The sequence below is a fragment of the Podarcis bocagei genome (assembly GCF_964188305.1).
Source record: "Podarcis bocagei genome assembly, chromosome: 1".
Classification (NCBI taxonomy): Eukaryota; Metazoa; Chordata; class Lepidosauria; order Squamata; family Lacertidae; genus Podarcis; species Podarcis bocagei.
In genome coordinates this window covers 67163668-67178108 of record NC_138125.1, presented here as the reverse complement: position 1 = coordinate 67178108, position 14441 = coordinate 67163668, and positions in this window count along the sequence as shown.

The following is a 14441-nucleotide window of genomic DNA, read 5'->3' as shown; positions in this document are numbered from 1 at the left end:
GGCTCGGATCTTGTTAGCTCAAAAATGGAAGGTGAGGGAGGCTCCTAGTAAGGAGGACTGTCAACTTAAGATGATAGAATATTCAGTTTGCTGGTCTAACAAGTAAAATAAGAAGAACAAGTATTCAGAGAGGAGTGGAAAAATTTTGCTGAGTATGTACAAAATAATTGTACACAGTTGAAAATGTTCACAGTATTAAGGTAAATTCAATAGTGTATTATATTGCAAAGGGATGTAAGATTGGAGAACTGAATTAGATGAATATACAATATATGCAGGAATGGTGGGTAAATTAAAAGAACCTTGGAAGGGGAGGAAGGGAAGTCATTGAATGTATGGTTATAATGAAAGATGTTTATTTTGAAATGTATAATCTGAAAATGTAATAAAAATTATTTAAAGAGAGAGAGAGAGAGAGAGGAAGCCTTCTCTAGGTCATTCTGAACATCACAGGTCACTATACCCAGCAATACAACCAAGAAGTGTGGTATCTGAAGAAGTGTGCATGCACACAAAAGCTTATACCCAGAAGAAACTTAGTTGGTCTCTAAGGTGCTACTGGGCATATATATATATATATATATATATATATATATATATATATATATGCAGGTTTTGGTGTCTTCGGGTGTCTTCCCGTGTAAGAGTTGGGGTGTCTAAGCACCAGCCTGAAGATGACGAGTGAGACCTCGTCGAAACGTCGCCTAGACACCCCAACTCTTACACGGGAAGACACCCGAAGACACCAAAACCTGCATTCCTGTACCCGTGAAAATCTACGAAAGCATATATATATATATATATATATATATATATATATATATATATATATATATAAATTTCGACTGCATCAGACCAACATGGCTACCTGTCTGAATACAACCAAGTGTACATCTGACAGCTGCAGGCAGCCCACCAAGCCTTGCTGTACAATGCATCCATTTGTCTCATTCATACATTACATTTTTAAATGTACACTTTAAAAATCATGTGTTTGCAAAAAAAAGGATTGTGTGACACCTTTATAGACATATGTCTTGCCTCTGCTAAGAACCTTTCTGCTGGTTAAGAACATCTTTGCGTCCTTGGTCTGAAATGAACTCTTTATAGGAGTTGAAGAATCCATAAAAGGGTAACATATCTGTAGGTTTATTTGTCTTGCTAGCCAGCCAGTCACCTTTGAGTTCTGATTGCAGAAATCCATTTACCTAACATACAAAACAGAAAGTTCTAATGTGCCCAATTTATGTAACCACAGGAACACACCCACCCAGTGAAACCATCTATTTAACATAAATCTGCTTGTCTTTTTTTATGTTCTGTTGATTCTTACACCTGGGAAATTAGTGGTGCCTATAATCACTGGCGGACGAAGGTGGGGGCATGGGCAGTCCGCCCTGGGTGCCATACGGGGGGGTGACATCGCAGCTGCCCCACCCCCAGGATGTTCGTAGTGCACCCCCAGGATGCTCCCCGCTCACCACACATGCCCCGGGACATGCACCGTGCGCCATGCCCCCTGGGATGCGCACTAGCCACGCCCCCAGATGTACGCCATCCCCGGTGCTGGAGCAGGTAGCTTCGCCACTGCCTGTAATTGACAGGCACATTCCAAAGAAGGGTTGCTACGGGGCTCAGTTACTTTCCACCTCTTTCCCCCTCTCCTGCTCCAGCACAGTTGCGCATACAAGCAGCACTCTGGACCCTTAGTAAAGGCCCTTTACAAACTCTCCATTCCATCTGGATACAAGTGAGTTTAGCGATTTGTCTCAAGCAGAGACATAGGGTTGGATACCTGCTGAGGGAGCCACAAATAAACCTCCTGATATACTGTTTGCATGCAGTGATTGGGTGGGAGAGTAAACAAGGGTCCATTGAATCCAGTGGCAATTGCTCCATGTGTAAGAACTGCACCTGGTGGAGACTGAATTCTGTCCTATATAATCAGTTTATAGTACAATCCTATGCATATTCACAAGTTCAATGGGACTGCAGCCTTATTATGAAATAAAATCCAGCAGCTGGCACTGAAATCTGCAAATGTTGGTTTCTCTACAAATTCACTAGAAAACTTTAAGCTTTGGGGGTGTGGGGGTGTCATATATCTGTATCCTGGCACCCCTTTAAATAAATATTCAGCACATTAAAAATTAGCATACCAGGGACAGAAGGTCTAATTTACCTCTTTCCTTGAAGTAATGCTTTCTATAATTAATAAATCTTATTTATTGGGGGGGGGGTGATCGAATAAAAAACCTGTCATTGAAACAAAAGAGTCCTGCAAGGACTTTGCTCAGTGATATTGTTGAGCATATACCTTGGCTGTTCAATGAGCATGTGCTCATAGAAATCCACTATGCATATATTTCAGAACTGACCATAGACTGTATAAGTGAAAACAAAAAAATACTACATGTGCCAATTCATAGAGAAAGTGTAACCAATTGTTCATCATGCTAAAATATTACATGTTATTTTGAGAGAAGCTAAAGCAGATTCAGAAAGAAAAATCCATTTTAAAATGCCAAGCAATAATTATCATGTACAGTAGACTAGCACATGAAAAAATAGGCCATGTCTGGAATAATTTCTGTCAAATGCAGCTAAAGACTGTCCTCTTTAATATACGTGAAGCACCGAGCAGGTATTAAAACCTATAGCATATAAATCTGTTGTGAAAGTTTACAATTCACTGAGTCTCAAGTGTCGCAAAGTTGGTATGTGCAAAGGGAATCCTAGACTGTCAGCTTTAAAAATAGCTTCATAGAGCATCAGGTAGCTGGTGTGAAAACAGACATGGAGCATAACTAGAAACCCTTGATTGTTAATAAATGTCTGGGGGAAATGATAGCTTCCTTCGCAATCTAGAGCTCTTGAAGGTGTGCACACATTCTTTTTTGGAAGAGTGTGGAAAGTTAGATAAGCATCTGCCTCAATTCACTACAAAGCCCTTGGGTTTGAGTGTAGGAAAACATATGGTGCCTGGCAGGTGAGCCTCTGTTTCACCTGCATAGTGCTTTCCTCTAACAACACATGCTACTGGCAAGCAATATGCACAAAGATAGCCAAAGATTGTAGTTTAGCATTTTTGATCCCCAGGTGAGTTAGTTAAAGAAGCATCTATATTTCCATCATCCTGGACCACTGGCATGCTAAGCTGTCGTGGCGTCATACAATAGCCACAAACCAAAATGGATTTAAAGTAATTGGTTTCAATAGGTTTGCTGAATAAACCCATTGAAGTCAGACTTCGTGTTGGGCTGTGCCCAGTCTTTAACCTGCATGAGACAAGCCCACAAAGTCTCAGCTAAGAGAAGCTAGATGGCATCACTTAAATAACTCTTGAGAGAGGAATGATTTGGCATCCTTGGGTGGGGGACAGGGGCTTCCTAGTAATTTACAGCAGAGGCAGTAAGTACCCTGCAGATGCTATTGGATTAAAACTCACATAATCCTTGACTGTTGTCCATGCTGACTAAGGCCGATAGAAGTTGGAGCCCACCAACATCTATGCGCCCTCTTCTACCCCTGACCTATGGGCTACAATATATTCAGTTCTTTCGAAGGCTCTGTTTAACCTATCTTGTAGACAGTAGGCACTAAGAAATCTGACTTTTTGAAAACCAATTGTTCTATTTTGCTCTAGCACAGTCCCAAGTGAGTACAAGATGTTTCACCTTCTGGAGAAGCATGTCATAGTCATATTTATGTGCTACTTATGCCCAAGGGATAACATGGATGCAAAGGGAATGAGGGGGCGACATATTTAGCCCTGCCCCATGGTAGCATGGCTGCTTTCAGACTCTCACATATCAAGGAATAACTTCTAAGGAGCGATCCTTTTTTATCCATGTAGGCAACTAAGACCCCCAACCTCTTAGGAACACGACATTAGAGTTAATATTACAAAGGGAGAGCCCCTTTTGGTACAAAGTAGAAGCAGGGATCACTTTAATAATCCAACCCACTGCCCACATGTGTTCTCGGTAAATGAAAGCGCTGCTCCCTGAAATACATTATTAAATTGCTTAGGAACTGGAAATAATTCTGTACTTTGGAAATTACATTGTTTTTAGCACTTGGCTCAACAGTCCCATTACTAGATTCTAACAATGATGCTAGAGCTCCGTCATCATTGCTCATCTTCCTCTGATGCCTTCCATAATAAATTTAAAAATACTGATTTTGTAGCTTTGAGAGTGCAATCCTGTGGTGAAGCTAGGCAGGCTGGAGAGCTTCAGGACACTGACCAAAGACCTCTGCAAATGTTTTCCTTATTTTGTTTTTATTTTTCTCCTAGGGGAGGGGAGAGATACGCGGCAATTTAATTTCAGAATGTTGCACTTCATTTTATTACCGTGAGCCACCCAAATAACTCATGTTATACAGAAATAATGCATTGTTGAGGATTGTCTGAAAGAGGAGTAAGGCTATACTGACTATCCCTGCCCACAATGCTACACACATGTGTTGAGTAGCCAGCCCCACATCGGGCATCCGCATCTATCATGCAAAAGTCTGAAGGGAGGGAACTTCCATGCATATAGCTGTATGCAACTTCCTATGTTCCTGTTTTTCTGTCAAAAGTTAAACTTCCACCTCCACTTCCTGCTGAGCCTTGGCAGCCCAATTTCCTGCTTCATTTTATGACTGCATAGATAAGCTATGCAACTGAGAACAAAGGATGGAGCATCCAGAAAGATGTCGTGGATTGACTACTTGACTACTTGTTGTGGATTGAGTGCTTGTGTTTCCCATTAACATATCCTCTGGAAACATATCTTTCATCAGTCCATGGCTTTTTCTGCTGTTCCTCCTCCCTCACCCACTTCTCAGAAAGCCTTCCCTGTTTTAGCCTCAGCTCCTTGCAGGCACAAAGCATCACCTAATTTGGGCAAAAGGTTCATCAGACCATCATACAAAACCAATTAGTTTTTTAAAAAATAATGGATTTAATACATGGTTGCTTGGGATTTTGTGGAAAACAAGTAGTAATGCTCTGTTCTTCAAGTTGGATCTGAAGCATTTGCTGCCCTGCCGCTGCACACCAGGTGCATATTAAAGCCAGACATCAATGCTTCACAGAATGCAGCATCCTTGCACTGAATAAGGCATCCTGCTGCACCTTCCTCTAAAGGCCACCATTTCATTTTTCCATCAGCTTTGCTGGCTGCCTTTGATGCTCTTAGAGTGCATTGAACCCTCTTTTGTTGCCCTGTCTCTCTTTTTTTATCAAAACAGTCAGGCTAGTCCTCAAAGTTGCTGTTTTTCTCACACGTCCACAGCATCATGAGCTATGATTTAATTTTCATATCCATTTTCTTGTTTTCATCTACCTTGCACATGATTCCAGATGAATACCTTATTCCTCTCTCCATGTCTGTTTTTGTCTCACTTTTAACATCTTATAACTTGACTGTGATTTATTTTTTTTGCCTGCATTCCTAGGTAACACCTTACACGTATCGCCGTACTTCGCATCATTCTGAATCTAACAGCCCAATTCTATGCTGCTGCTTTTAAGCTGTAGTAGCAGTATCTGGTGTGTGAGTCACTTGCTTCCAAAAAGGAATCTGTACAAACCTAGTGTGTCTCTGCTGGAACCACATTGCATCACTAGAGGCAAAGGCATAGAATCATAGAATCATAGAGTTGGAAGAGACCACAAGGGCCATCGAGTCCAACCCCCTGCCAAGCAGGAAACACCATCAGAGCACTCCTGACATATGGTTGTCAAGCCTCTGCTTAAAGACCTCCAAAGTAGGAGACTCCACCACACTCCTTGGCAGCAAATTCCACTGTCAAACAGCTCTTACTGTCAGGAAGTTCTTCCTAATGTTTAGGTGGAATCTTCTTTCTTGTAGTTTGGATCCATTGCTCCGTGTCCGCTTCTCTGGAGCAGCAGAAAACAACCTTTCTCCCTCCTCTATATGACATCCTTTTATATATTTGAACATGGCTATCATATCACCCCTTAACCTCCTCTTCTCCAGGCTAAACATGCCCAGCTCCCTTAGCCGTTCCTCATAAGGCATCGTTTCCAGGCCTTTGACCATTTTGGTTGCCCTCCTCTGGACACGTTCCAGTTTGTCAGTGTCCTTCTTGAACTGTGGTGCCCAGAACTGGACACAGTACTCCAGGTGAGGTCTGACCAGAGCAGAATACAGTGGCACTATTACTTCCCTTGATCTAGATGCTATACTCCTATTGATGCAGCCCAGAATTGCATTGGCTTTTTTAGCTGCCGCGTCACACTGTTGGCTCATGTCAAGTTTGTGGTCAACCAAGACTCCTAGATCCTTTTCACATGTACTGCTCTCAAGCCAGGTGTCACCCATCTTGTATTTGTGCCTCTCATTTTTTTTACCCAAGTGCAATACTTTACATTTCTCCCTGTTAAAATTCATCTTGTTTGTTTTGGCCCAGTTCTCTAATCTGTCAAGGTCGTTTTGAAGTGTGATCCTGTCCTCTGGGGTGTTAGCCACCCCTCCCAGTTTGGTGTCATCTGCAAATTTGATCAGGATGCCCTTGAGTCCATCATCTAAAGGCAGGCCCAGGCCAACAGAATAAATGGCCTCCTGGACCCCCTGTGCCTGAGCCAGATCCTATTAGATTCTATCTCTATTATATTTTATTCAAAGATGGGTTATTTTTTTAAAAAAACCAACAACTTATGCAAGGCATGCAAAGTGTCAGCAGCCATTTTATGTCATCCAAATAGGAAGATAACCAATTTTTAGAGCAACAGAATTAGATTTAAATCTTTGCTCACTCATAATACTGTTGTTGGAATCAAAGACTCCACTCTCACCATTGCAATCACATGGATGCCCTGCGTCTGGAGCACAATGTCAGTGATGAAGTTCCACATGAGTCAGTTTGGTGCAAAGTGAAAAAGTGCTAACCCTAGATGGGCCATGTCCTCTGGGTTATGCTCAGCTCAAATGTACTGGGTCTTGTTATGAGAAATTGGCGATAAGAGAGATTTGCAAAATATGTTCCCTAGAGTTAGCCCAAACTGCCTCACACAGGGATGTTCAGAATGTGCTGGCCGCTAGCATGGAGCGAGTTCTAATTCCACCAGTCACTTGTAACTAGTCAAATTGCCCCAACTCTAAATGCATTGCATTTTAAATTCAGCAAACCACAGCCTTGAAATGAAGGCTGACTAGGTTCTGTTTTGTCCTTTGCTTGGGTTTTGTTTTTTTAATCACAAGAAAATGTATTTCACACAAGTCTGCTTGCCCTCTGGTGGAATTGTTGTGAGATATATGTGTTTGCAAGTACTGTATGTCTTCCACTTGGGTCCAAGTAGATTCTGAAGTTGAGAAAGTAGTTTGGGGATTTTGTGCGACAGTTTTATAAAGGGGGGGGATGCATTTATTTCCCCTCTCTGGTCTCCTCTTTTCAATATTCCTCAGCCGTAGCCATAACGGATGCATTGCTATTTTTAACTGGAGGAAGAAAGAGTCCTGGGAGGTACCATACCTCAAAAAAAAAGCAGATACATGCATGCTTCTTTCACTGGAAATTGTTACCGGCTGTTAGTCAGCCAGTAAATTGAAGGGAAATCCAGGCTTCCTAGATTTGTTCAAAATATTTGCTCAACATACCTTGAACCCAACATTATCTACAGCAGCACACTCCAACCTCTATCACTGGCCAGGAGTCAAAGTGCACTGGGAAGCTGTACCTCCTGCCTCCCAGGACAAATATCAGAGCAAGAGTGGAGGCCTACTTGGCCTCATTCAGTGTCAAGAAAAAGATCAGATGGAGGGAGATTGCACGCACACACGGACACACTTTGTAGCTAAGAACTAAGGTCCAAGTTTGTTTGTTTTCCGCCTCCTCCCTACCAAACCATTTTCCTTTTGCATCATGCCTTTTAGATTGTAGGCTTGCGGACACTAGTGACCATCTTATTAGTGGTCATTGTCAGCCACTCTAGGAGGCTTTGTAGGGAGGCTGGAGAGCAAGGTCAACAAATGTAAATAAATACAAAAATGGACCGTATCATCGCTCTCTGCACATGTTTTCATCCAAACTGCTCAGCTGAGGTTCTGCTGCTCCTAATCCTATGCCTAGCTGATCTCTGGGGCTAAGAACTGAAAAGTTCTAAAAGTGATCATATATTTAAATTGATTCTAATATATTCACACAAACAAGGGGCTGTTCTTATTTTTACTAGATGTGGCATGGATGTCATAATGAGCCAAGAGGAATCTAGCAACAAGGCTACACTTTGACACCATTTGGTATGTAGTTTTCCCACCCCTTTCTTTTCCTCTTCTGTCTTTTATCTCTGTGCTATTTGCTTAAAGATTGCTTCAGATTTAATGTGAGAAGGAAATAGCAGGCAACTCCTCCTGGAAAAGAACTAAGCCCTCAAATTCCTTTTAGGCACTGTGTATATCAAAGAGCAGAAAAACTAACCTAAGGCTGCCCAAGTGTGTTTTGGAAATGCAATAATGACTAATTGACCTCTTTTAATGAGCTTAAATGCTATCAAGTAGATAATTACAATGGATATGACATTTTTTATCTAGAGTTCCAGAAATGCTCTGATAAAAATCTCCATGACAGGCTGTTTCAAAAAATGAATCAAAAGCAATTGGGGAAAGAAGATGATTTTGATATGCAAACAAAAAACAAAAAACTATGCCTCTTCTTAAATTAATCCTTCATGGCCTGGAAGGGAAGAAATCAGAAATGTTTCACAAGGTTTGTGTTATTCCTACCTTTTATTCCTACCTAAATGCAAAGAGCAACTGCATCCCTTGCTGGATTTGCTGATGATACCAAATTGTGAAGCACAGAATGAGTGGCAAGAAATATTCATCACAACTTAGGTCAGCTTCATAATTGAGCTGACACATGGCAAATTACATTTATTACACAGAAATGTGAAATAATGCACATTGTGTTCGGTATGGCAAGTATGAAATTACTGCAATAGAATATGACCCAAGAAAGCTTTGACAAAAGAGCTCTGTGTGTGGAATAGATCTCAGTCCTAAAGGGCCAAGCAATGAACAGGCAATTATAAAACTGATTCTGGGGCTTCCAAACCACAACTGCACAGTGGAGACAGCTCTTCTAGGAGTAATGGGGCACAGCCCTCCCAAAAATAATGTGAAGCATTAAAAAAAACAAGATTGCCTCCAAAATCTGAAAACCACACACTTTCCTGTCCCACATACATTTTATCTTCTGTTTGAACTCAGAGAAGCTAAGCAAATATGTCTGTCAATCTACTGTTCTCTGGCCAGCCAGGTCTCTAGCATTCAGCCATCCCTTATCCAAAAGTATAGCTATGGCAGAGGTCCCCGCTCCATGTGTCTCTGGGCAGAAAAGCCATGTGACTGACATTTGAATTTCTGTAACTAGCAAGGAGAGTGGTGTGGCTAGTTTTGAGCAATATTCCTTATTTATCAGTGTCGCGTTTATATCCACGCCACCTTTCCTCCAAGATGTCACACATGGGTCCCCTCCTCCCTATGTTATCCTCTCCACAACCCTGTGAGGTAGGCTAAGCTGAGAGAGAATGACTGGCCCAAGGACAGAGAGTGCCCCTTCATGGATCACTGCCTTGCCGTGGCGAAGGGGCTTGAATAACTCAGAGAATTGATGCTTTTGAATTCTGGTGCTGGAGGAGACTCTTGAGAGTCCCATGGACTGCAAAAAGATCAAACCTATCCATTCTGAAGGAAATCAGCCCTGAGTGCTCACTGGAAGGACAGATCCTGAAGCTGAGGCTCCAATACTTTGGCCACCTCATGAGAAGAGAAGACTCCCTGGAAAAGACCCTGATATTGGGAAAGATGGAGGGCACAAGGAGAAGGGGACGGCAGAGGACGAGATGGTTGGACAGTGTTCTTGAAGCTACTAACATGAGTTTGACCAAACTGCAGGAGGCAGTGGAAGACAGGAGTGTCTGGCATGCTCTGGTCAATGGGGTCACGAAGAGTCGGACACGACTAAACGACTAAACAGCAACAACAAGGACAGAGAGTGAACATCCCAAGCATTCTGAGAAAATAAAATAGTAGCAGTATTTCTGCCTCCCCCATTTTGTTATTCATTGTTTTCATGACATAATTGGTTTAATTGAAATCACACTTATTTCTTTATACATTTGTTATATCACCTTTTCCCCATTAATTTTTGTTTCCATCCATTCTCCCCTTCTTTTCTTTCAACTTTTACTTTTGCCACTATTATCATTCTGATCTTCAAAAGATCCGCCCACAACAAACTTCTTCATCTTTAAGGTTTTCCAGAACACTTTCAAAGAGCATGTCTTCAATTTCACTAGCTAATTTTACATATGTCTGAGGATGTTTGGGGAGGGGTAACACCTCTGGTGGGGGACATGTCGTGCTTTGGTCCCCAACCTGCACCAAGTTCTTATCAGTGGCTCCTAGAAGCTATCAGCTGTCAGCCACAGCAGGTGCTGTGATTCCCCAGTGGCTTGACTTCATCCCGAGAGGTGCACTCCATTGTCTCTTGAGACAGATGGGTGCCAACGACAACAAGGTTTTAAGAAGTACTCATATGTGTAAATCTGGGGTTAGGAACTTGTGGCCCTCCAAATGTGATTGAACTACAACTCCCATCAGCCCCAGCCAATGGGAGTTATATCCAATGGGAGTTATAGTCTAACACAGGGGTCAGCAACCAGTGTGTTGTAGTGGTTAAGAGCGGTAAACTCGTAATCTGGTGAACCAGGTTCGCGTCCCCGCTCCTCCACATGCAGCTGCTGGGTGACCTTGGGCCAGTCACACTTCTTTGAAGTCTCTCAGCCCCACTCACCTCACAGAGTGTTTGTTGTGGGGGAGGAAGGGAAAGGAGAATGTTAGCCGCTTTGAGACTCCTTCGGATAGTGATAAAGCGGGATATCAAATCCAAACACTTCTTCTTTTTCAGCCGTGGGCCGGTCCACCGTCTCTCAGACAGTCTGACTATATTTGGGGTGGGGGAATGAACAAATTCCTATGGCCCACAAATAACCCAGAGATGCAAAGGACACATTCTACTCATGTAAAAACACGCTGATTCCCAGACCGTCCGCGGGCTGGATTTAGAAGGCGATTGGGCCGCATCCGGCCCCCAGGCCTTAGGTTACCTATCCCTGGTCTAACAGTATCTGGAAAGCCTATGGGTTCCCTACACTGATATAAATAATGACTGTTTCTAGTTTATCAGCAGACAATATTTCTGGCCCATTATGAGTGACAGTGCTGTCAGTGAGGATAATGTCATTCCAATGCATTTTGTATTTTACATTCTGCAATGCTATTTCTGGCTTGTGTTTCCAATAAGATAAATTTCCTTGCGATTGACTTTGCTTTATATGCTATTTGTTGATGCATTATTTCCGCAGCTATATTATGTCTGCCAGTTAAAGTAAGGCACCCTGCTGGTAGATGTTTTATGGTCTCTCCTGGATTCGTACATAGTCTACACTTATCTGTGATATTTTCCCTCATTATAGGCTTCCGATAGATATTCGTCCTTATTACTTGATCCTGTATAGATACAGGGAAGCCCTCAGTTTCACTCCAGAGAGAGCCAGAAATCAGCCACTGAACACATATTACAACCAAATGCTTCCATGAAGTGCTTTGCCATTCCAAACATTTAACCTCTCCTATATATTTTTTTTCACTGGGTGATGTATTTTGTTTCTATACATAATTGTTACAATTTGTCATCACTTACATCTGACATGGATAAAATAGATTGTTTTCTCTTATGAAATACTCCTGTAGGATTGCCCCCCTCCATCGAAGATATCTGTTTGTTTGTTTGTTTGTTTGTTTGTAAAAAAATTAAGCATACAACAGCAAAAACAGAATAAGAGAAGCCATCAAAGCCCTCTCCATTCAACTGCTCATTTAAGCTCAATTACCTCAATGTAGTTTTTATAGGGTTTTCTATGAATTTCTGAAGTTGTCAACAGAAGGTGAAAATCAGCAAACTGGTAAACCAACCTTAGGTAAGTGGAGAAAGAAAAGTCAGGATTGGGGCAAAAACAAGAGATAAAAGGAGGTATAAATTACTTAGAAGGGCAGGCTATGTACATACAATAGAAATACTTTAGAATGGGATTTCAAATGTTGAACAGTACAGATGATGCTAGGGCAGGGATGTCTTTACCAAAATATTTATTAAATCTTTTTTTGTTATTACTTGTAGCCAGTGCTTTTCTTCTTAAAAAATGTTTACGGGTACTCTCATTTTGACTCAAGAAAATCATCATTTCATAGTTCAAATTGGGGAAAATAAATACAGTGAATGGACAAAAGTACAAAGATTCATAAAATGTTTAGGGGTATAAGTACCCCTGCATACCCACCAGAAAAAAGCACTGCTTATAGCTATCCTCCAAGGGAGTGAGGGTGTTGTTTATGGGATCTCCCTTTGTAGTCCCACAACAGCTCTGAGAGATCTGTTGCATCAGTCAGCAGGACAATGCAGCGATGACCTCCTGCCAACATCATTGCTGCAGCTTACCAAGACAGAGAGGGGCAAAGCAGTGTTGAGGTCAGCATGGTGCAATCACACTGGCAGAGCTACTGGTGCATCTGCTCCATGCTGACCTCACCACTGCCTCTCCTTTCCCCTCACCCTCTGGGAAAACTGAAGTGACACCAGTGCTAGAAGGTTAAGTAAGCACTGCTGTCCCACCCAACTCCTACTGGAGATGAGTTGTGTTGAAAGGTAATGATTGGCCCATGGCCAGACACTGAATTTCATAGCTAACCTGGGAGAAGCTGAGGCAAAGCATCTGTTTGGCATGCAGAGGGTCTGAGGTCCAATTCTCTGCGTTTCTATTTAGGACTGGGGGAAGACTCGTGCCTGAAACTCTGGAGAGCTGTAACCAGTCAGTACCCAGCATACCACACTGTCTCCCCCCTTTTTGGGGGGTACTTTTTCTGATACACAGACTAGCCCAAAGCTAGCAAAACAAAGTAATTCCTAAATATTTCTAATATTTCACAAGAAAGTCCTTTGGGAGAAAGGATGAGATATACATGTAATTAATAAAAAAAGAAATCAAGATAAATTATATTCTATCCCAGACAAATACATCTGGGATCCCTTTGGGATCTGCTTCTCCTCAGGATCCTGAGCCCTTCTTTCCAGGCATCCCAGCCTTCCGCGTTCTTCCATTTACAAATGGCTTGTTTACACAGGCACTGAGGTGAACTTAAATGTCACCTGAGAAACATCGCAAAAGGTAGGAGGCCTGTTTGAAAAGAAACAGCCTCTTTTGCTTCATGTCAACACCACTAAATACACTGCTACAACCATGACTAAAACTGTCCAATAGTATCATCGGTGCCGACTGGTCAGTTAAAATGTTTGTGTTGTGTGTGTGTGTGTGTTTAATTGTGACTTGAATGTGCTTATCAGCTTCTCTTTGTGACATCGAAAAGACAGCAAGGGAAACACATGAAGACACTGTCCTTGAGGGAGAGGATTAATCATCAGTGAGTGAGCAGACCTAAGCAGATGGTCAGCTCTGTTTTCCTGAAGTCATTTCTTCTACCCACCATTCAGTGTCACTGCCAGATAGAAGAAGTGTTATCTTGACATTCAACATCTTTATAATAAAATCCCTAATTGGTGACTAATACCAAAAGTCTCCCCAGCTGTAAAATCTCAGCAGTGAGCTTTCGTTTAATAAATCCTACTTCCAAATTCTGCCTTCCTCCTCGAGCCCTTAGGAATGTTATCATTTAATTATCATTTAGGGGGTGTATTTTGCAGAACTTCAAGCTTAACGGTTTTTTTAGACACGTAAAAAAAATGAAAGAAATTAACAGAGGAGGGACAGTTTTTGAAAGCATATTTTTAATTAAACTATTTGACTAGAGATTCCATTGGAGTTTTTGTCTCAGTTATTTGGCAACTCCAAAACATTTGTCAAAACAAATTAGCACTTTGGGCGGTGGAAATATATGTTTTATGAAAGCTGCAAATGTGTCAGCATTGGACATTTGTGAACTTCCCCTGCTTTATAGAGGGTTCTTTCTTTCCTCTTCTCATTTTGTTATTTCTAGCCAGGAGCATGCCATTACCATCAGCAGCTCCTACGTTTTTTAAAAAGATAAATTCAGGATCTGCCTTGAAAAGAGTGACTAATTATGGCAGGGATCTGAACGTGTTTAATCACATAAATATAATTTCTTTCTTAATTATATTCATGCCGTTCCCTCTGAGCCCTGCTACGACATATTTTCAGGCAGTATACCAAGGTGGCCAAATCCTGATTCTCATTTACACTGGGGTAAAACTGAAATTGCTCCAAGGATAAGAACACAAGAGGAATGGTCATCAGCCGTGTGATACTTCAAATGGTTACTACCAAGACATCCATTGGGCTATCAGCATTTAGTCCAACAGTGCTGAACTTTCTCCAAGCTATATGTCAA